Source organism: Humulus lupulus, chromosome 6 (assembly GCF_963169125.1).
Source record: "Humulus lupulus chromosome 6, drHumLupu1.1, whole genome shotgun sequence".
In the NCBI taxonomy this organism is placed as follows: domain Eukaryota; kingdom Viridiplantae; phylum Streptophyta; class Magnoliopsida; order Rosales; family Cannabaceae; genus Humulus; species Humulus lupulus.
Genome location: NC_084798.1, coordinates 47,151,818 through 47,174,052, shown reverse-complemented (window position 1 = coordinate 47,174,052; position 22,235 = coordinate 47,151,818).

The following is a 22,235-nucleotide window of genomic DNA, read 5'->3' as shown; positions in this document are numbered from 1 at the left end:
CTCTCTCATAGACTTGGGGGCAAGTGTGAACACCGCAAATTGGACACGATCCTGAAAGACCCAGGCCTCGCGCTTACCTCGATGAAGGTCCTATGGACCCGCGCCTAAGTGCCCAGGCCCGCACCTCCATCTCGCATGCTATGCCTAAGCGTCGCGCCTAGGTACCAAGGCCCACACCTCCATCTCGCGAGGCCATCTCACAGGCCATACCTAAGTGTCGCCCAGGTGCCCGAGCTTGCGCCTCCATCTTGCGAGGTCGTCTCAATGGATGCCTATAAGTCGTGCCTAGGTGCCCAGGCCAACGCCCCCGTCTTGCGAGGCCATCTCGCGAGGCCGTCTCAATAAATGCCTATAAGCCGCACCTAGGTGCCTAGGCCCGTGTCCCCGTCTCGCGAGGCCATGCCTATAAGCCGTGCCTAGATGCCCAGGTCTGTGCCCCCGTCTCATGAGGCCATTTCACGAGGTCGTCTCGTAGGCTATGCCTAAGCGCCGCGCCTAGGTGCCCAGGCCCGCACCTCCATCTCGTGAGGTCGTCTCACAGGCCATGCCTAAGTGCCGCGCCTAGGTGCCCGGGCCCCTGCCTCCATCTCACGAGGTTGTCTCAATGGATGCCTATACGTCGTGCCTAGATGCCCAGGCCCGCCCCCCCATCTCGCGAGGCCATCTCATGAGGCCGTCTCGCAGCCCATGCCTATAAGTCGTGCCTAGATGCCCAGATCCGCGCCCCCGTCTCGTGAGGCCGTCTCGCAGCCCATGCCTATAAACCGTGCCTAGATGCCCAGGTCTGTGCCCCCATCTCGCGAGGCCATCTCGCGAGGCCGTCTCACAGGGTATCCCTAAGCGCCACGCCTAGGTGCCCAGGCCCACACCTCCATCTCGCAAGGCCGTCTCGCAGGCCATGCCCAAATGTCGTGCCAAAGTGCCCAGGCCCGCGCCCCCATCTCACGAGGCCATCTTGCGAGGTCGTCTTGCATGCCACACCTCTATGATATAAGTATATGCCCTGCTGAAGGAGCCCTCCTCCATTTTCTAAGGAAGGTGTCGCCAGCGGGGCGGGACTCCCACATGCTTATCTCACTCAAGGCTACAAATCCTCTTATATTTAGCAAAGTAAAAAGGGGCTTGGAACAAGGGTGTATCTTGAATATACGAGAGCAACCATTAGGTACAAGGTACGCGTACGGAAACTGGTTGTACGACCATGAGGAGTACAGAGGCGTAACCCTTACATCCATCTCTGGCAAGTAGTGGAAGTACGAGGAGTGGTGACATGGCTTGATGTCTCTGACCATATATCAGAGCCGACACCACAACCACATGTACCACTACGTCTGGTGCCACGTCTTTCACGCTCGTACCAAATAAGTAGTGGAGGCGTCTCCACGGACCCTGACCATGTACCAGAGCCGACACCATGACCTTCTGAACCACTACTACATGTGCCACCACACTGACAGTGTACTTGTGCATACTCTGTTCCCTGAGGACCACAATGTATCAAGGGCCATTAGAGCCCACTATAAAAGGGATCTCACTTCATCATTGAGGGGGGTTGAAAAATTCTTGTAAAACGAGATTGGACTAAGGGTGATAACTCTACAAAATAGAGTTATTTTACCACTTTTTATGTGCTAATTGTTGCTTAATTCTTGAGTTTTTAATTGATTTATTAAGTTTTTAAGTAATTTTGAATTTATTAGGTTTATTTTAATTTTATAGATTTTTGTGTGTTTTTATAGTTATTTTGTTGTAAAATGTTGTAGTTAATTATTTAAAATTAATATTGCTAAGTTTTGAGTAAAAAAATGCAATTTTGAGCTTAAATGTTTAAGTAAATTAAATTTTAATTAATATTTTCATGGAACTTTTGTTGTATATTTTATTATTGGAAATATTTAGTTTTAATTTAATTTATGTTGATTTTTGTAGAGAATTTATGACATTTTTTTGCTATTGAAAAAGCAAGAAAAATGAAGGGAAAATGGCATTTTTAAAAATTCCATGGCTCAAGCTTCTCTGCCCAGACGCCAGCCCAGCTAAGGCCCAAACGCCAGGCCCACGTCCCCCATCGGCTGCAGCTTCCCAGGCCCAACAGGCCCCTGCCCAGCTGCTTCCTTTGGCCCGCCGGCTTCCCTGCTGCATGCTAGCACTTCTCTTCAGCAACTTCTCCTTCACGTTCAGCCTTCCTCAGCAAAGCAGCTGTTTGCCTCTCTTGCCGCCACCTGTCTCCAACACCACATTGCCTCCTGCCAGCTCTCTTCACCCAGCCAGCTTCTTCAATCCCCAACCGAGAGCCTCTCACCTGCCAAAACAGCACCAGGCCCGAACCAGCCCATTTTTCCCCTTCCCAATCCGTCCCTGCCACTCACAAGCCCAGTTGAAGCCCATGCCAACAGCTGCCAACACCCACCAAAGCAAGCTCTTTTTGTGTTTTTTTTTAGCCCAACAATTTCAACATTCTCCCCTTGTCCCCATTGTCTAAAAATATCATATTTTTACCCAACTTTCTACACATTTTACCCCAAAATATCATAATTACATCCTATAATTTACCCATATTTTCCATATTATTATTAAGTTAATTAATTTAATCAATTTAATTAATTTAAATTGATTATTTTAATTTACTCATTTTGGCTATAAATATGGAGTTTTGAAGACCATTTAGGGTGTCCATTTTGGGGGAGGTTAATATACCATAATTTCTACACATTTAAAACCTCTCAATTCTCTTCTTCTTCTTCTTCTTCTTCTTTTTGGTTATTTTCAATGTATTTTTAGAGGAAATTTTGGGGGTTTCTCCTCCAAATTTTCCTATTTATGTTTGTAATTTTTAGTTTGTATTTGCTATTCTAGTTATGAGTTTCTAATCTTTTTAAGATTATTAAGGTGATGATGAAACAATTTGTAACTAGATTGTATTTATTTTGTATGTTGATTTCCCATTTTGTGCAACAAAGTTTATGGAATTTTCTTCTTCAAATATCTTCTTTCATCTTAAATATCATGTATTTTGGATTGTTAGCACATATTTACACTTTGGTCTTCATTAGTGCAAAATCATAATATTCTTTGTGTAAGATGTGTCATTAAATTGTACACATCCATGCTTAGAACAAAAATATTATGTTTTGCCTTATAAATAATGTTCATTGATTTATTTGTTATTTCATTAGATTGATTTACACTAAATGCTTTGAAATTATAATTTTGAAAAGTGAAGAAAAATCTTATCTTTTTAGAAGTAATTTGTGCTTAAAATTATAAATCTATTTGGAAAATGATAGTTTGAATTATTTTAACTATCACTAAAACTTGGGAATCAATATACTTATAAATATTATTGAATTTATATTTTGTGGATTCTAATCCTTAATAATCTTATTTTACTATCTTGATTTATACTTTTAATTTAGTTATATATATTGTCTTTAATTCTTTATTATTATCTTTTAGTTTATTTTCTTGTCACAAATTCTCATCAATCTTTGAGGCTAGGTTAGAATTTATTAATTTTGATTTAAAATAGTTTTCTTTTTTCGATTTTAGATAACTCCTTTGGGTTCGACATCCTTGCTTACACGATCACTATTCTATATGAACGATTCGTGCGCTTGCGATTTATAAATGTTTAAACATACCCGTTTTGGGTCCATCAAAGGGCAATATACGAATTTTCTTTCTAATTTTTATTTCCTATTTGCCATTTTCCTTCAAGTTTCTATACGATCATTTATGTTCATTAAATATTGATTTAAGTTTCTGAGTTTACCATCCATATTTCATTGATGAGTTCTTACCGCCAACAATAATTATCATTGTAAAATATCATATTTTAATTTATTTAATTATTTATTATTTTTAAATAATTATCATTGTAAAATATCTCAAAAATATATATTTTTTTAATTATTTATTTTATTTTATTTAAGTTTAAGTGTTTACAAAATACCGTTAAATATAAGAATATTCTGTTAAATATAAGAATATTTCGTTAAAGTTAACATTAAAAAAATTAAAAACCGTTAAAACTAAAAATTTCCGTTATCTACCCACTTATTATGTAAAGAGATATACAATATTCACTTGGTAAATATGGTAATGAAGAAATTTTATAGGAGTGTCACGTACATATAATTAAGATTTTTAATATTCTCTGAGAGATTTTTTATGTTTGGTTCATCTAGTCCTTAAAAATGTAAGTTAAATTGGATATTTGAGTAGCTATATATGTTTGCATGCCAAAAATTGTACCTAGAAATAATAATAATAATAATAATGTATAATAAAATTATTAAAAGATGAACATTAAGTCAAAAACAATTAACAATCATACTTAAGTAAAAATATATCTTTCACTTTCAAAGTGAAGAATTTGACTATAGAATAAAGAAAAATAAAATAAATAATTAATTAATATGACTGTTTAAAAGCTTAGGGAGATTAATGCGAAATAAACTGTGAATAATGACACCGAACAAGAAGAACCCAGTCAACTTTAACGTCTCCTCGGTGGAAGATGGCTCGGTGGCGGTGCTTTATAAGGAGGAGGCGGAGGAGATAGTTTAATATTTCCCAATTTCCGCATTGATGGGTGAGCATCTGCAAAGTTAATTTTCAATATATCATTAAACTCAACATTATTAACCATAATCACTACTCTCTTGCGTACTCTTGAGTTTACAACTTGTTCATCTGCCAAAATCAACAAAAAGATTTACCGGTAGGTCTACCACAATCAATCGGCCTATTAATATATATGACAAATTTTACGTACCCTTTGCGCTGTGGACGAAATGAAGGTGCGGGGCAAATATATTAGACGCAATGAGGAGAGAAATTAGTAACATAAAACGAATGGCAGAAATGATTACATCCATTTTTTTTATTCTTTTATACGAAACTCAGTTTTAACATATAAGCAAGCACACACACACACACATATATATATAGTGGTTAGCTAGTCGTACGTAATTATCTTCATGTTTACAAAATATATATATATTTATACATATAATACTACAATAAGTTTTAATGTAAAATACTTGTGCAAGATTATATGTATTCAAGTTCAGAATGGAAACCGCGTGGTTCTTATTAGTAAAATCCCGTTAGATTGACTGAAATGCCTGAAGAAGTTGATGCACTTTGTCATGTACCAACCCCGAAATTAATTAAGTCTTTTAGAAGGGAATATTAAAACTAATGCTTACAAGTAATTAAGACTTGTTCTTCTCTATTCATACAAGTTATTGAAGCTTCCTTTGATTTTCATGCATTCAATTTCAAACTCTCAAGAATTATAAATTATGTACGAGAAGAAGAAGTTGATTACTTAAATGTTATTATTATTATTATTATTATTATAGCATACGAAAAATTCAACTTTCCAACCTTGCGTATGGCGAGAGCCTGCAAAAATTTACAAGTTTTTTTTTATTATGATTTTAATAGCAAAACCTTCTAAAGTCAATGAAATTAACTAACAACCTCTTGAAATAAATTAATTTTAGTAAAACCACTAGAATTAAACTAATGTCAAATTGTTATGAAAATAGTAAATTGTGTTCATTTTTTTTTTGTGTAATAAAATAGTAATTTTGATATTTTAAATAGCAATTTATATTTTTTTTACACAAAATTCCCTCAAGTCGTATTTGTTAAAGAAAAAAAAAAGCTTAAAACCCAAATAACTTTATTATAAATAATAAAAAAATCATACCATGAAAATTATGTTAGGAATTTTACCAAATATTTATAATAAAAAATAAATAAAAGTGCTTTTACTTTTAAAATATGATAATATCCTATAATTTGAATAGTATTATAAAATCTTTATAATTGTACCTTTTCTATGTTTAAATGCATGTGAATATTTATAAAATAAAATAAAAATTATCAAACTAGTAATATTTTCCAAAAAATTTCTAAATAGCAATAATTTCTAATAATTCACATGCATTAATACATATGAAAAAAATTAAAATTTTATAAAAGTGTTCAAAGGACATTATAAAATTGGGGTCTTTAAAATTATATACCTATAATATAAAATAATTACAAAAATCACCTACAAAATTTTGTTTACAAAAATATATTGCTATGTTATTAAAAAATACCGTATTCTAAAAGTAATATAACTGAATTTGAAACTTTCCTAAAATTTTGATTTTCCTGTTTTTCTGGGTTTAAAAAATAAATATTTTGGTTACTTAAAATGTTAATAAGTTACAAATTAGTTACTTTTTCACCCTTTTTTATACTGCTTTTTTGAACTTTTTTTAATTTTCTTTTTGTCTTTTTTTCATGGTGCGGGGCCCCCCTCTCTTTCGACTATACTCTTTTTTTTTTTTATTAATTTCTTTCATTCTCTCTTATCTTTAATTTCAAAAATCTTTTCCGGCCACACTGCTAGTCAGTTGAGCTCAAAAGTGGTATCATTGAGACATACTCTTCAAGGTGATCATTTTGATATGTGGGAATAAACATATGTTTTTCGGCCGTCGCCGGAGAAGATGACCAGAATAAAAATCAATTTTTTAGTTTCTTTTTTATATTATATTAACCAAAAAGTAACTAAATTTTAAATTTGTATTCTTATTTTACATTTACAAGATACTATATTGTATTCTAATCAACTTAAATTTATTTTAAAATATTCCAAGTAACTTTTCTAAGATAGATCTTTTAAGATATTGTTTGGTAACTTTTAAATAGAATATAAAAAAAATTAATGTATAGTATACTAAAAGTAACTTTTAATAATAATATATAATAATTTTTTATATTTTATTGTAACTCATTAGTTTCTAAAAAATGATTAATCGGCAACGTAAAAATATCTTAAGTAATAAGTATTTTAAGATAAAAAAATTTTAAAAAGTAAATATTGGATGTAACCAAAATGTATGTAAAATAATATGCTATAAGAATAATTTTTTTCGTAAAAAAAGTAACTAATTGGTAACTTATTAATATTTTAAGTAACCAAAATGCTACTTTTTTAAACCCAGAAAAATGGGAAAACCAAGATTTCGGGAATGTTTCAAATTTAGATATTTTACTTTTAGAATTCGGTATTCTTTTAAGATGTGACAAGGTATTTTTGTAAATAAAATTTTGTATTGGTAATTTTTGTAATTAAATTATAAAATACAGTAAGGAATGTAAACTTTTCTATAAAATTTTAAAAATTAAATAACTTTTTATTTAGTATTTATTATCACATTCTAATGGAATAAAATTTATGAGTGTGTTTGGCTCCTTAACTAAAAAATTATTTTTTGTTTTTAAAAGCTAAAAAATGTTTTTTGGAAACAAGTTAAGGTGTTTGGCTTTCTTTTCATAAAACAATTTTTAAAAACAAAGTTACAAAAAACAGAAATTGTTTTCTCTTGTTCTCAAATTTTTTTTGTCTATCTTTTTTTTCTCACATTATTTTTTAATTATTATTATCTAACATCATTTATTGTCACATAATTTTCTCCCTCTTCACTTTCTCTTACATCACTTTCTATCTCCTTATTTTCTCCATCATCACTTTCTCTTTCCTTACCTTTTCTCTCCTCACTTTCTCTCTCTTGCTATTTTCTCTCTTCTTACTTTCTATCTTTTCATTTTCTTTTTCATCATTTGCAGTTTCTTTATTTTCTCTTGCATTACTTATTATGTCATCATTTTCTCTTTCATCACTTACTATACCCTCACTTTCTCTCTCATCACTTAATATATTATCATTTTCTCTCTCATCATTTTTCTCTCTCGCCATTTTCTCTCTCATCATTTTTTCTCTAATCACCTCTCTTTCTTTACTTTCTTTCTCATCATCTTCTCTCTCATTTTTTCTTAGATCAATTTCACTCTTCTCAGTTTCTATTTCTTCAAATTTTCTCTCCTTACTTTTTCACTCCTTATTTTTCATCATTTTTTCTATCAAATTATTTTATCTCATTATTTATTACAAACTTTTAAAAGATTTTTCTCTTTATAAATATATTTGTTAATTTTTTATTTAAGATTTAAAAAAACTAAAACTAAAAAATTATTTTTAGAAAACATTAATCAAACACCTCTTGTTTTTTTAAAACTACAAAATCGGTTTTCTGTTCTCATTTTTTATAATACAGTTTTGAAAATAAAAAACAGAAAACAATACCATACAAGCCCTATATTATTTATGATTGTTGTGCTCGGTTTCGTTAGTAATAAAATTTTCTTTATATGATAATGCTTTGTGTTTAGGGATATTGAATGATGAAGAACACGTGAAGGATTATAGTTGTTCAAGACAATCTGTAGCGTTTGGACATGCAAAAACTGTATGTTTTCTATACTTTTTTTTTTTCAAGCAATGTTTCCAATACATTGATATCTCACACACACACATATATATATATAATGCATGTTTATTTAGTTTATTTATAGAATTTATTTATTATTTTTATTAAATTTATATTATTGTCATATAAATTTTAAATAAATAAATAATATTATATATAAAAAATGACATAAATGTTTATAATTTTTAAAATATAAATATAATATGATAACTTTTTTAATTATAAATGATTATATTTTTAATAAAAATTGAGATTATGTATTATTGTTATAATGAAATTTATAATATTTCAATTTATATTAAAATAAGTATTAAATATCTAATATTGTATTAAATATTATTATAATATTTGAATTCATATTAACATAATTAATTTAAAATTAGGATTTTATATTATTATCATAATAATATTTTATAACATTTGAATTTATATTAATATAATTATTAAATATCTAGTTTTATATATGATATTATAATAATGATATTTTATTACATTTTTTAATTTGAATTTATTTTAATATAATTATTAAATATGTATTCTCATATTAAATATTATTATAATGATGATATTTTATAATATTGGAATTTATATTAATATAATTAATAAATTTATATTTTTAATTAGTTCTAAAGGTGTATTCAATTAAATATTTATAATATTCTGTTAAATTTAACAAAAAAACTGTTAAAATTAAGAATTCTCATTATCTACATACTTTTTATATAGAAGATATATATCATATTTATTCTAGGTGCACGCAATGTACAATGTATATTTGCTTAATTTTATTCAGAAAATTATTAATTATTTTTATTAAGTCTTTATTATTTCCATATAAATTTTAAATAAATAAACATTATTATATATAAAAGAATGATGTAAACTGTTTATCCAAAAAACAACTGTTGATGACATGGCAAGGATTTTCGACACGTGGCTGACACGTGGCAAAGATATTGCTCGCCTATCGACCAGCATTATTTCCACATGAAAATATCAAGTCTTATATACGACCAGACTGGTCGTATACTCCGTTCATTTATGTAAAGATCTGTACAGTTGTGATGATATCCAAGAATATCTCTTCATTATGACCTGCAGATCCGTTTATTAAGGATAGATATTATTTCCTAATTCATGTAACACTTCTTGAGCTTATAAAAACACAAGAAATAGCTGAAGGAAGGGGATGGTTCATTTTTCTCTTTTTCAGAATTGTATTACTATTATCCATCGTTTGTATTGTTTTCTTCTTCTAAGGTCTATGAAACTCATGAACCTTAGTTCTTTGATCACACCTTTGGAGCTCAATACTAATAATAGTATCAAGTGGACATAGGTTATTACCAATCACTGGGGCTGGACCACTATAATTCTCTGTGTTCTTTATTTTCCATTAGATCATTTTCTCAAGCTCTATATTATTTTCTGTCGTTTTCTAGACTCCGTGTCGTTGACCAAAAGTAAGGTCAACATTCTAGTGCTTTCATTGAGAGACTTGAATTCAAGAAGATCTAATGGAAAAAACTACCAAGAAGACTGGACAGGTTGCCGCTGCACCATCCCAGCCTCCTCCCCCAAATGTGGCTGAAGATGAACCTCATTTGGAGTTTGATGAGGAAGAGGTGGACTCTGAGACCCTGAAGACAACACTGGGGGTGTTGTAGGATGAGTTGGCCACTCTGAGGGCCAATCAAGAGATTGCCGCCGAGATAATGGCGTCACGGCAGAGGGAGATAGAGCGCCAGCGCCAAGAGCTGAGCGAGTGACAGGCGGAGATGGATCGTCGGCAGAGGGATGCCATGGCAGCCCTTGAAGCAGCCCTCCAGTTGGCTAGGAATCAGGCTGCGCTGGCCTCGCAGCCTGATCAACCCCCAAGCGGGCCACCTTAAAGGGGTCCCAATCCTAGCCCTCCGCTCCATCCAATAAGCCATCAGAGGCCGGAGCAGCCACCTATGCCTCAGGAGGATATCCCACCTAGGGATCCTGAGACACAGCCTCCATCCCAGGCTGGTCGAGGCAATCCCCTGCGCCCGAGGCAGAATAGGGCAGGGCAACAGCCCCACAACCCTAGACGCCCAGGGGGTGAAGAGCCAAATCCACCGAGCAGGGGCAGCGCCTTCTGCCAACAGAAGGAACTCTGAGACAGGTTCTGCGGTCAGGGGCCCCCCACGACATGATAATGCACGGGGACCCACCGACCAATGCAGGCCTCCCCCTAACGCTAGGGAAATGCTAGCCCATGGAGGCAACAAAGGAAATAGTCAGTCGCATCATAGCTAGTCGCGGTTCAGAGATGACCACGGCTACAATGAGGCCGACTCAAGCAGAGGAAATGCTGGTCGGCGGAACGAAGAAAGAGGTGGAGGCAGGAGCCCCCCACCTAGAGAAGGCCGACAAGCAGGACATAACGCTGGGAGGAATCCCCGGCAAAATAACGTCTTTAGCCGACTCGGAGCCAGCGAGCAACGGCGAAGAGACGACGACTTGAGGGATGTACTCAACGACCGCCGAGAAAGGCACGATGAGTACATTCCCCCGGCACCAGAGGCCCCAGCAATTCCAGAAGCCATTTAGGCTCAAATGGATGCCCTGAACCAGGCTGTGCAGCAGCTGGTCGGGGGGCGAACATCGCATATCGAGTAAGATCGGAGGAGAGGCACCCCTTTCGTACAAAGGATTGCTGTGGCAGAAACCACCAGCAAGTTCAAGATGCCGACTCTGCCGAATTTCGACGAGTATGGAGACTCGGTATCTCACGTTAATAAGTTTGAGATACAGATGGACATTCAGAAAGTCTCTAAAGATGCTCGCTGCAGGATCTTCCCAGCGACCCTTTCTAATGCCGCCCAGGAGTGGTTCTTTAAGTTCCCTCCTGCAAGTATAGTATCTTGGGAGATGTTCGTGAAGGAGTTTTATGGACAGTTCTATGCGGGTCGTGTGCACCCTACCGAGGCGAACCAACTGATCGAGATACGCCAGAAAGAGGGGGAGCCCTTGAAGGATTACGTTCAATGCTTCATGCGAGCCGCAGTAGGAGCCAAGACTGTGGGCGATGAAGGCAAGATGATGGCCCTAACTGCTGGGGTTAGGCGCCATTCTCCCCTCTGGAGCAGCCTCAGGAAACATGGGGCTAAAAGTACCCACGAGTTTTTGGATCGGGCTGATCGGTACATCAAGCTCGAAGACGTGATTGCCAATGAAGGGAAATCACTAGCAAAAGACAAGGGGCCCAAGGAAGAACCCGCCAAAGCCGCCAACGGGTCTAAGCCCAATGGTAACGGCAAAGGCAACGGGAATGGCAATGGTAAGAATGGTGGAAAGAGGGCGAGCAACGAACCCTCGACCTCCAAGAGTAAGCGCCCGAAAGGTAATTGGTACGAACCAAAATTCACCAATTACACCGCCCTTGTTGAAAGCCGAGTCAAGGTTTACCAGGCGACCAGCTCGAGCGTGCCCTACAAGCGACCTGCACCAATAAGAAAAGATATCTCCAAGAAAGATTCAACAAAGTTCTGTCGTTATCATAACGACTATGGGCACGATACCAATGAGTGTAACCAGATGAAGGAAGAAATTGAGTTCCTAATAAGACAGGGACATTTAAGAAGACATACGAGCCGTGGGAGGTTCTCAGCAAGAGGCTCAAGGTGGCAACGAGTCGGCGCCTGCACGCCAACTTTACAGCCAGCTCCCGTGGCAGGTACCCTACTCACCATCTACGGAGGCCCACATCTTGCAGGAGATAGTGGAAAAGTGAGGGAACGATATGCTCGAACCCTACGCCACGACCAGGACATCGAGATGATGAGTGTCAAGGATCGAGCACCAAAAAAGGCTCGAACAGAGGAGGAACTGATCACCTTCTCTGACGACGACGCCCTGCATGTGCGATTTCCACACTCCGATCCGCTGGTCGTGGATGTACAAATCGCAAATATGATGGTGAAAAGGGTGTTGGTCGATACAGGGAGTTTGGTCAACATCCTATATAAGTCCTCGCTGGAAAGGATGAAATTGTCCGTCAAGGACCTAGAGCCATGCTACCAAACCATTTATGGTTTTTCCAGAGAAGGGCTCGCCCCATTAGGGTCAATTAGACTCCTAGTCACAGCAGGCACTGCGCCTGCTAACAGGACATTACTCACTACTTTTATAGTAGTTTATTGTCCTTCAGCGTACAATGCTGTGATAGGGAGACCAATTCTAGTCGACCTTCGAGCTGTCACTTCTATATGGCACCTCGCCATGAAAGTCCCAACGGACGTAGGGATAGGATGCGTGTTGGGAAACCAAAGGGAAACGAGGGAGTGCTACAACGCCTCGCTCACCAAGGCAAAGAAGGGTGTATCGAGAGATGCCACCAGGAAAGAGTTGCAAATGGCAACTGATGTTCAAGCCCGCTCAGGTGATAATCTCACCAAATAGGGCATTGCCCAAAGTGAGGATAGAGACTTAGATCCTCGCTTTGGGGAGTTTGAAGAGAAGTGGGACCCATCGAGGACCTTGAAGAGGTCCAACTCGATGAGGAAAATCTGACCAGAGTTATGAAAGTCGGTAAAAACTTAGAGACAACAACAAAACATGCACTAGTGGAGTTCTTAAAGAGGAACCAGGATGTCTTTGCCTAGTCACATAAAGACATGGTCAGGATAGATCCTGCAGTCATCAGCCATGTCCTGAACATTGACAAAAGCTTTCCACTTGTGCAACAAAAAAGAAGGCTGCTCGACAAAGACAGATCAAAGGCTTTGAAAGAGGAAGTCAAGAAGCTGAAGGAGAATGGGTTCATCAGGGTGGCATTTTATCCATCGTGGGTCTCCAATCCCGTACTCGTGCCCAAGCCGAATGGCAAGTGGCGTACGTGCGTGGATTTTACAAACCTAAATAAAGCCTGCCCCAAAGACTATTTCCCACTCCCGAGGATCGACCAGCTAGTCAATGCCACTGCAGGACACGAGATCCTCTCATTCATGGACGCATACTCTGGGTATAATCAAATCAGTATGCATCCCCCTGATGAGGATCACACTAGCTTTTGAACTGATACAAGGTTCTCCTGTTACAAAGTGATGCCCTTTGGTTTGAAAAATGCTGGTGCGACTTACCAGAGACTTGTCAACCACATGTTTAAGGAGCTGATCGGTGCAAACATGGAGGTTTACGTCGACGACATGTTGGTTAAGTCGAAGAAAGCAGAAGGGCATGTACGGGATTTGCAGGAATGCTTCAACGTCCTAAATCCCCTTAAATGCTCCTTCGGAGTAGGATCAGGGAAGTTCTTGGGATTTATAGTTAACTCAAGAGGAATTGAAGCTAATCTTGAGAAAATAAAAGCCCTGATCGAGATGAAGTCGCCAGTAAAGGTTAAAGATGTCCAAAGCCCGACCGGAAGGATTGCTGCTCTAAGTAGATTTATTTCAAAAATCAACAGACAAGTGCGTCCCATTTTTCAATATACTCAGAGGAAATAAGAAATTTGAATGGACAGATGAGTGAGAACAGGCCTTTCAAGCACTCAAAACGCATATGGCGCAGCCACCCATCCTGTCAAAGTCGGTCGATAAAGAGACTTTGTTCATCTACCTGGCAATCACTGATTACGCTGCTAGTGTTGTTCTTGTAAGAGAAGAAGAGGGTGTGCAGAAGGCTGTCTATTACGTAAGCAAAAGGATAATCAGAGCATAATTAAGGTATCCCCCCATCGAAAGGTTAGCCTATTGCTTAGTTTTGGCCTCAAGGAAGCTGCGGCCTTACTTCCAAGCTCATCCGATTACAGTATTGACCGACCAGCCTCTTCGGCAAGTTCTGCAGAAGCCAGAGGCTGCTCGAAGATTACTAAAGTGGGCAGTCGAACTCGGGCAGTTCGACATATCTTACTTGCCGCGAGCAGCGATAAAAGGACAAACCTTAGCGGACTTCATTGTCGAGTTCACAGAGCCCACGGGTGGCGAGTAAATTGAGAAGCCCAGTGAGTCTGAATGTCAAATCCAAGCCCCCTCGTGGAAATTGTTCACATATGGGTCATCTAACGAATCCCACGCAGGAGCAGGAGTGATATTGATAACGCCAGAAGGGCATCAATTTCACTGTGCAATAAGATTTGACTTCACTGCTTCTAACAATGAGGCTGAATATGAAGCATTGCTCGCTGGACTACGATTAGCCAAGGATATGAACATAAAGGCGCTTGACATCTATAATGATTCTCAGCTGGTGGTGAATCAAATCTTGGGAGAGTATTAGGCGCAGGGATTGAAGATGGTCGCCTATCTGAACAAAGCAAAGGATCTGTTAGCCCAGTTCGACAGATACACTCTCCAGCAAGTACCTTGTGATCAGAATTCTAACGCGGACGCTTTGGCAAAGTTGGCAAGTGCAAAGGACGTTGACACTCTGAACATAGTGCCGGTTGAGAGACTTTCTGCACCAATCATCCAAGCATTAGAATCTACTCTGTTCATCCAGATGGTGGATACATGGATGGCGCCATATGTAGAGTATTTATCAAGCGGCGTGCTACCAGCAGACAGAAACAAAGCTAGGACCCTTCAGCGGCAAGCTGCTAGGTATATCCTGGTCGATGGAATCCTGTACCGAAGGGGATACTCACTGCCATTTCTCAGATGTATTACAAAGGAGAGAGCCAAAGAGTTGATGAAGGAGGTACACGAAGGTTTTTGCGGGGACCACACTGGGGGGCAAAGCCTGTCAAAAAAGATCCTAAGGCAGGGATATTTCTGGCCAACCATGAATGAAGACTCAATGGAGTTCGTGGTAAGAGATTTTCTAAAATCCCACGAGCAGCTCCCAACGAGTTAAAGCAGATGCAGAAGTCCATGGCCTTTCACAGTTTGGGGAATAGATCTAATCGGATCTTTGCCTACAGGAAAGGGTGGTGTAAAGTATGTAGTGGTTGCCGTTGACTACTTCACCAAATGGGCCGAAGCTGAGCCACTCGCGACCATAACAACTAAGAAAGTGCTTGATTTCGTAGTAAAAAACATCATCTGTCGCTATGGATTACCAAAGCAGATAGTCTCAGATAATGGCACCCAGTTTGACAGTGATCTGTTCACGGACTTCTGCAAACGTCATGATATTATCAAAAGCATTTCCTCAGTCGCTCATCCTCAAGCGAATGGGCAAGTTGAAGCAGTTAACAAAACGCTGAAGGATACCCTAAAGAAAAGACTCAAAGAAGCTAAGGGAGCGTGGCCAGAACAGTTGCCCGAAGTCCTCTGGTCGTACAGAACTTCCCACCGAACAGCAACGGGTCATACCCCATTTTCCTTAGCATACGGGTATGAAGCCATGTTGCCTGTTGAGTTGGATCCACCCTCGCACCGCAGATTAACATACGACCAGGACTCTAACAGCCAGCTACTGATGGAATCCTTGGACTCAATTGATGAAGGTGTGAACAAGCCCAGCTCCGAGTAGCTGCATACCAGCAGAAAGTCATCTGGTATTTCAATTAGAAAGTGCGAGAAAGAAAATTCAATGTAGGAGATCTTGTACTCCGAAGAGTTTTCCTTAACACCTGCGACCAAGCTGCTGGCGTACTCAGGCCAAATTGGGAAGGGCCTTACTAAATTGATGAAGTCCTTCACCCAGGCACTTATAAACTTGCACGCTTAAACGGAGATCTCGTTCCTCGCTATTGGAATGGAGAACACCTGCGCAAGTATTATCAATGAACAATTATTCTTAAAGAATTGGCTTGTATAAATTTTACTTTTTACAAGTTTTGGAAAAATGTAAGATCTTATTGATCGCTCGTAAGGACATGTTTAGTCCATTTATTACAAGAAATAAAAGGGATTGTGCTCAGTCAGTCATTTCTTGCCAACTATTATATTTATTACAAGTATTTTCTCATTACGTGTGTTGTTTTGCTGTATTATAATTCTAATCATATTGCTACGAGCAGTAATGTTCGAACAGGTTTTGGTCAAGGCAAGTGACCACGAACCTAAAGCTCCCCGATCACTTGGGGGGCATACAAGGTACAAGTAAGCAAAGCATATCGTTAAAAGGTATGTAAACACATGAGAAAAATAAGTGAAAGCATGCTAGGGCACTTAGAGTATTTTCAAAATTTTGATATTTTGTTAAATCAAACCAAAGTGATATGCTAAGTTCATTCATGCGAACAAATAGATGTTATAATAATATGCAAATATATTATAATATCAAAGCGAATCCTTTTACACCACAAGTAGTAACTGCTTGGATGTAATTGTTCAAATAAAAGTAAAAGCTGCCCATGCAGCAAACCAAAAAATTATATTGTTTTTACATCAAGACCCGTAGGTCGTGTAGTTAAAAAGAAAAAAAAATAATAAAACATAAAGGGAAAAGACTAAGGAGCTTGAGGAGCTGGAGGATCCTGGGGAAGGTTCTAATCAACAGCACCTGCAGCCTCGGTGTCTGCACCATCCATCCCAGCGGCCAGTGAGATTTCGGGGGAAGCAGGGACCCTCAATCTTTCTTCCTCAGCCAACTAAGCCACACAGTGAGCAAGCTCGGCATCCCTCGCATTCTTGGGAAGATAGTCGAAGTTGTCACCCTAATTGTGCTTCTAGAAATCGTAGAAGCATCTCAGAGTGGCATTCTTGTATTTTTCCAAGTTGCCAGCGTTGGTCTTCTCCAACTCCTCAACCCGGCCCTCCAGAGTTGTGGTCTCCTGCCTTCTCGCGATCATGTCCAGCTCAAGCTGTTTGGCCACTTTGTAGTTAAAGCGGTTGGACTCCTTGTATTGTTCCCTTTACTCGCGGGCTTTCTCCAGAGACTTCAGCTTCTCCTCCAACTCCTTAGCTAGTTGGGCCTTTTCCTCAGCCACCGCCGCCAGCTGATCAGCATGTCTGGCCTCAACAGCTTTGAGTTCATCCTCGTGCAGTTGCTCCGAAGTCCTGGCCTGTTCGGTGACGGCACCCAGGCGGATGCGGCCGGCAGTAAGGGTTAGCATGGCCTGCAGTCAGAACAAAAGTTAGACAAACAGTAAACTAAAGAAGACCCATTTTTCACAAAGAGAGATGACTTACACTAGTGAACTCGTTTAGGGCACGGTTTAGAATTGGGTCAACTCCCATCGTCTCCATAGCAGCCATTGCCTCTCAGCAGTGTTCATGCTTCGTGATCTTGGTGATCCTATCCTTGATCAACTTGAAGGCGCGACCAACCATCTCGTTCCCGGTTGAGGCAGGATCAACCTGCTGAGGTTGGTCAGTCGGAGTCGCGGGAGAAGGAGTCAACCCGGCTGCAACAGATGGAGTTTGCTGCTCGCGAGGAGAAGGTGGAGTCGTGGTGGCCGAAGGAATATCCTCCAAAGGGCCTGCGTTTCGGGCCTTCTTTGCCTGAGGAGCTTTGCTACTCTCCCCGGGATATCTCTTACTGGTTTTCTTCTTGCTTGGAGGAGCCGCGGCAGCCTCTGGAGCGCTGTAGAGGTCGAACACATTGGTGGAGTCCATGTCTGAAAACCAAGAACAAAGTCGAACAGTGAGATAGCATGAATGACTAAGTACATTGCATCAGAAAAAGAAGTAACAAATGATTGCAAAGTTAAATACCCGAGCTATTATTACTGGTCGCTACACTACAGACTCTACTAGTCTTATACTCATTCTTTGACATGAAGAAGTCTGGCCCTAAATTTGGAGCATATTTAAAATTGTTGTCCCCGTCAAAAAGATGATAGGGAATTGGAAAATTGTCTAAAAGCGAAATAACTATACCATTGTCGTCCGACGAATCGTCAGAGAGGTTGACAAGCTTGGTGGCCTTCTTCTTTCCTTTCCCCAAGGGGGCAGAGGTGCCAGCAGGTTCCCTGATCGTGACCCCAGTTGGTCTCCTCCGTGGAGGTGACGCTAGAGGTTGCTGCTCGGGTTCCTCCTCGGCGCAGGCACTCCCTGCTGAGGGCCTCCTCGTGTCCGATTGAGGGGCCCAGAGGCTAACCAACCTAAGGTTAGCCTCTGTAACCAGATTCTTGGCACTCTTTTCAGCATTAGTCATGCTAGCTAAGAGCACCGATCTCAACTCCATGTCTGGAGTTGGGTTTGGTCGCAGCCATGGGCCTGGAAGACATTAACAGTTTAAGACATTGTGGAGAAGAACACTAAATGAAGAAGTCAGCCAGTGATACGAAAATTTTACCTCCTCGTGCGAAAGCCAGGTTATCTGCGGCCATGTCAGCAGTAAGGAAGTACTCTTGGTAGTACCTCCCCACGTTTGAGATATGAGTTATGTCAGACAGGAAGGTGCGCCCGGTTTCCTGATGACAGAAGTGGAAGAACCCTGTGCCTTCTTGGTTGGGGTTAGATTTGAGGTCGAACAGGTAGTTGACCTCATGAGACGATGGCACGGGCCATTTCTTTTGGTTGTACAGGATATAGAGTGCAGCAAGCATCCTATATCCATTCAAGGTTATTTGAAAGGGGGAAACTCAAAAATAGTTTGCCACCCCCTGAAAGAATGAGTGAAGAGGTAAGGTAGCCCTTGCCTCGATATGAAACTGCGACCAGGCGCTGAAGGTGCCTCCAGGCAGATTCGCCCTTTGGTCTGGTTTGGGTCTGACTAAGGTCACCCCCAGGAGACTGTATTTCCTTAAGTAGTTGGCGATCATTCTGATCGTCACCCTGCTTTCAGAAACTACATACCACTCAACATCTTGCTGAATGGCATGTCTAGGGCGGGCATGTCTTTGGATGTTTAGGTCGAGAACATTTTCATCTCGACCACTGGTCAAGGGAACATCAGCCGAAGCAACAGACTGATGAGAAGGGTCGGAGGTTTTCCTTTTCTGGGCCTTGGTTTTGGTACGAGCCATGTTTCGGGTCAAGACTGGGGAATTGTTTGGATTGGTACGAGAAAATGGAATTTCGAGTATCGGTGACGAGGGTTGTTCTTTGTCCTCGAGCAGTTGAGCTAGCAGATCGTCGTCGATGGGTCTTTCCCCTCCCCACAGGTCTTGCATGTAAACTGCAAATAGACAAAGGAGGAGATAAGATGCACAGCCTGGGAGCTTATGTTGAAAGTTGGAATAACGTTGCTCGCGTCTACGACCAGCAGCATTCTAACCGAAACACTAAGTTTTATGCGAACAGTTTGAAAATGGATCAAAAAGTGAAAGTAAAAAGTTTTTCTGGAAAAAGCTTTTTCAACTCCAAAGGGGCGGGAAAAACCCCGTTTTTTAGCTAGCCTAAAAATCGAATTTTTACTTCGATTTTACGCCCTAAACCCATGATCCTAACTATCAAACTGATTCCTAACTTCTACAGAGCAAAACTACACTACCCTATCAAGCATCCAACGGTATATACAAAATCTTCACAAATTTCTACCCAAGAACACAAAAAATTTCAGAACACAGAAACATCTCAAAGGGTTTAAACGTCGAAGAAATTTACCTGGATAGAGATTGGAGATTCTGAAAAGGAATGACTTTGGGTTTGCAAGCGAAGGACCCTTAGCAAAGCAACTGAAGACCTTTGAAGTTCCGGGCTCTGAAATGGAGCTCTTGAGAGTTCTTGGCAAAGAGATGGCGTGTAAAGAGTTAAAAGAAAAATGTGGGGATTATTTATAGAAGCTGAGATGTGTTGAAAATGGGTAATCATGAGTTACCTTTTTCAAGGCATGGGGGAGTATATCAGTCGTCAAAAAGGTTACTTGGAAACTGAAAAGGCATGATTGGACGCGATTAGGTCACAGTTTTTAAGAACGCACGAGAGGCTCTGACAGATTTCGTGGGGAATACGAATAGTTGGTTTTCTAAGTTTACTTATTGCTGGTCGCAATAAATAAACTTGGGGGCAAATGTTTATCCAAAAAATAGCTGTTGATGACGTGGCAAGGATTTTCGACACGTGGCCGACACGTGGCAGAGATATTGCTCGCCTATCGACCATCATTATTTCCACATGAAAAGATCAAGTCTTATATACGACCAGACTGGTCGTATACTCCGTTCATTTATGTAAAGATCTGTACAGTTGTGATGATATCCGAGAATATCTCTTCATTATGACTTGCAGATCCGTTTATTAAGGATAGATATTATTTCCTAATTCATGTAGCCCTTCTTGAGCCTATAAATACACAAGAAATAACTGAAGGAAAAGGATGGTTCTTTTTTCTCTTTTTTCAAAATTGTATTACTTTATCCATCGTTTGTATTGTTTTCTTCTTCTAAGGTCTGTGAAACTCAGGAACCTTAGTTCTTTGATCACACCTTTGGAGCTCAATACTAATAATAGTATCAAATGGACGTAGGTTATTACCAATCACTGGGGTCGAACCACTATAATTCTATGTGTCCTTTATTTTCCATTAGATCATTTTCTCAAGCTCTATATTATTTTCTGTCGTTTTCTAGACTCTGTGTCGTTGACCAAAAGTAGGGTCAACATAAACATATTAAAAAAATAAACCAAAAGATTGTTTATGATTTTTTTTAAATAATATGAAAATATTTTAAATGAAGATGAAGCTTGCTTATCCTTTTTCATAAATATCAAAGATAAATGTTATTTTAATTTTTTATTTGTATATTATATATTATTATTATTATTATAATAATATTTTATAACATTTGAATTTATATTAATATATTTATTAAATATTATATATTATTATAATAATGATATTTTATAACATTTAAATTTATATTAATATAATTATTAAATATCTAGTCTTATATTAAATATTATTATAATAATGATATTCTATAATATTTGAATTTATATTAATATAATTATATTATATTTATTCTTAATTAATTTTAAAAGTATATTTCGTTAATATTTTGAATATTCTGTTAAAATTAATGAATAAAACCGTTAAAACCAAGAAAAGTCGTTAAATACATTTTTTTTTTATATATAGAGATAATGGTTTGGATCTAATATATTTCTCTATAAAAATGGGTAGTTCTTATTTTTTTAAATAAATATTAATTCAAATTAAAAAAATCACAATTAGGAAACTAAGTGAAATTAGTTAGGTTAACCAATCAAACTTTATAACAGATTTATTGGTCAAGACCTTTGGTAACTTGCTCAAGCATACGCTCGCGGTCATCAAACTTTAAGCATACCTCTCATATGAATTTTGGCCGCAAGTATTTCCTTATAACTGACTCTAGGATTGATCAGGAAATTTTTCAAGCAAGTCTGCATCCTGGTTGAGATATGCTCGTCTTTTTCACACTGGAGGTCAAAATCATCTTACCTATCATTTCGGGCGAGCTAAAACCACGCACAACACTTGCTCCCCAAGTCCTTACTCATACTTTGTGGAGCAAGGACTTTGGTTTTAGATTTAAAATTGATATTAGATCTTCATCCATTCTTTGCATACATGCTTCATAAAACATTGCATGATAAATACAATGGGGAAAGTTTTTATACACATAACAACTTATTAAGTGAAAGTAATTTACAATGCACGCTTGTTTAATTTTATTTAGAAAATATACTAATTTATTTTTATGATGTTTTTTTAATTGTAATATAAATTTAAATAAATAACTAATGTCATATATTATAAAAATATATATTTAATATAATGTATGACATGAACATATTAAAAAAAATTAAACCAAAACTTTGTCTATAGTTTTTTTTTTTAAAAAAAAGTCGTTTCATATATATTCCATCTAAATTTAATGTTTAAATTTTAAAATATTTATAATATTTGCTAATAACTTAATTCAGTTAGAATAAAAATGTTACGAAATAATCAAATTTCTATCAAAATATTTATCCTAAGTACTTATATATATTGAATTTAAAATTTAAATTGAACTTATACAAATTGAAAACAAAAATAATGAAAATTAGGCTTATGTATTAAATATTATATAATTTATATTTATAATGATATATTTATTAAATATAT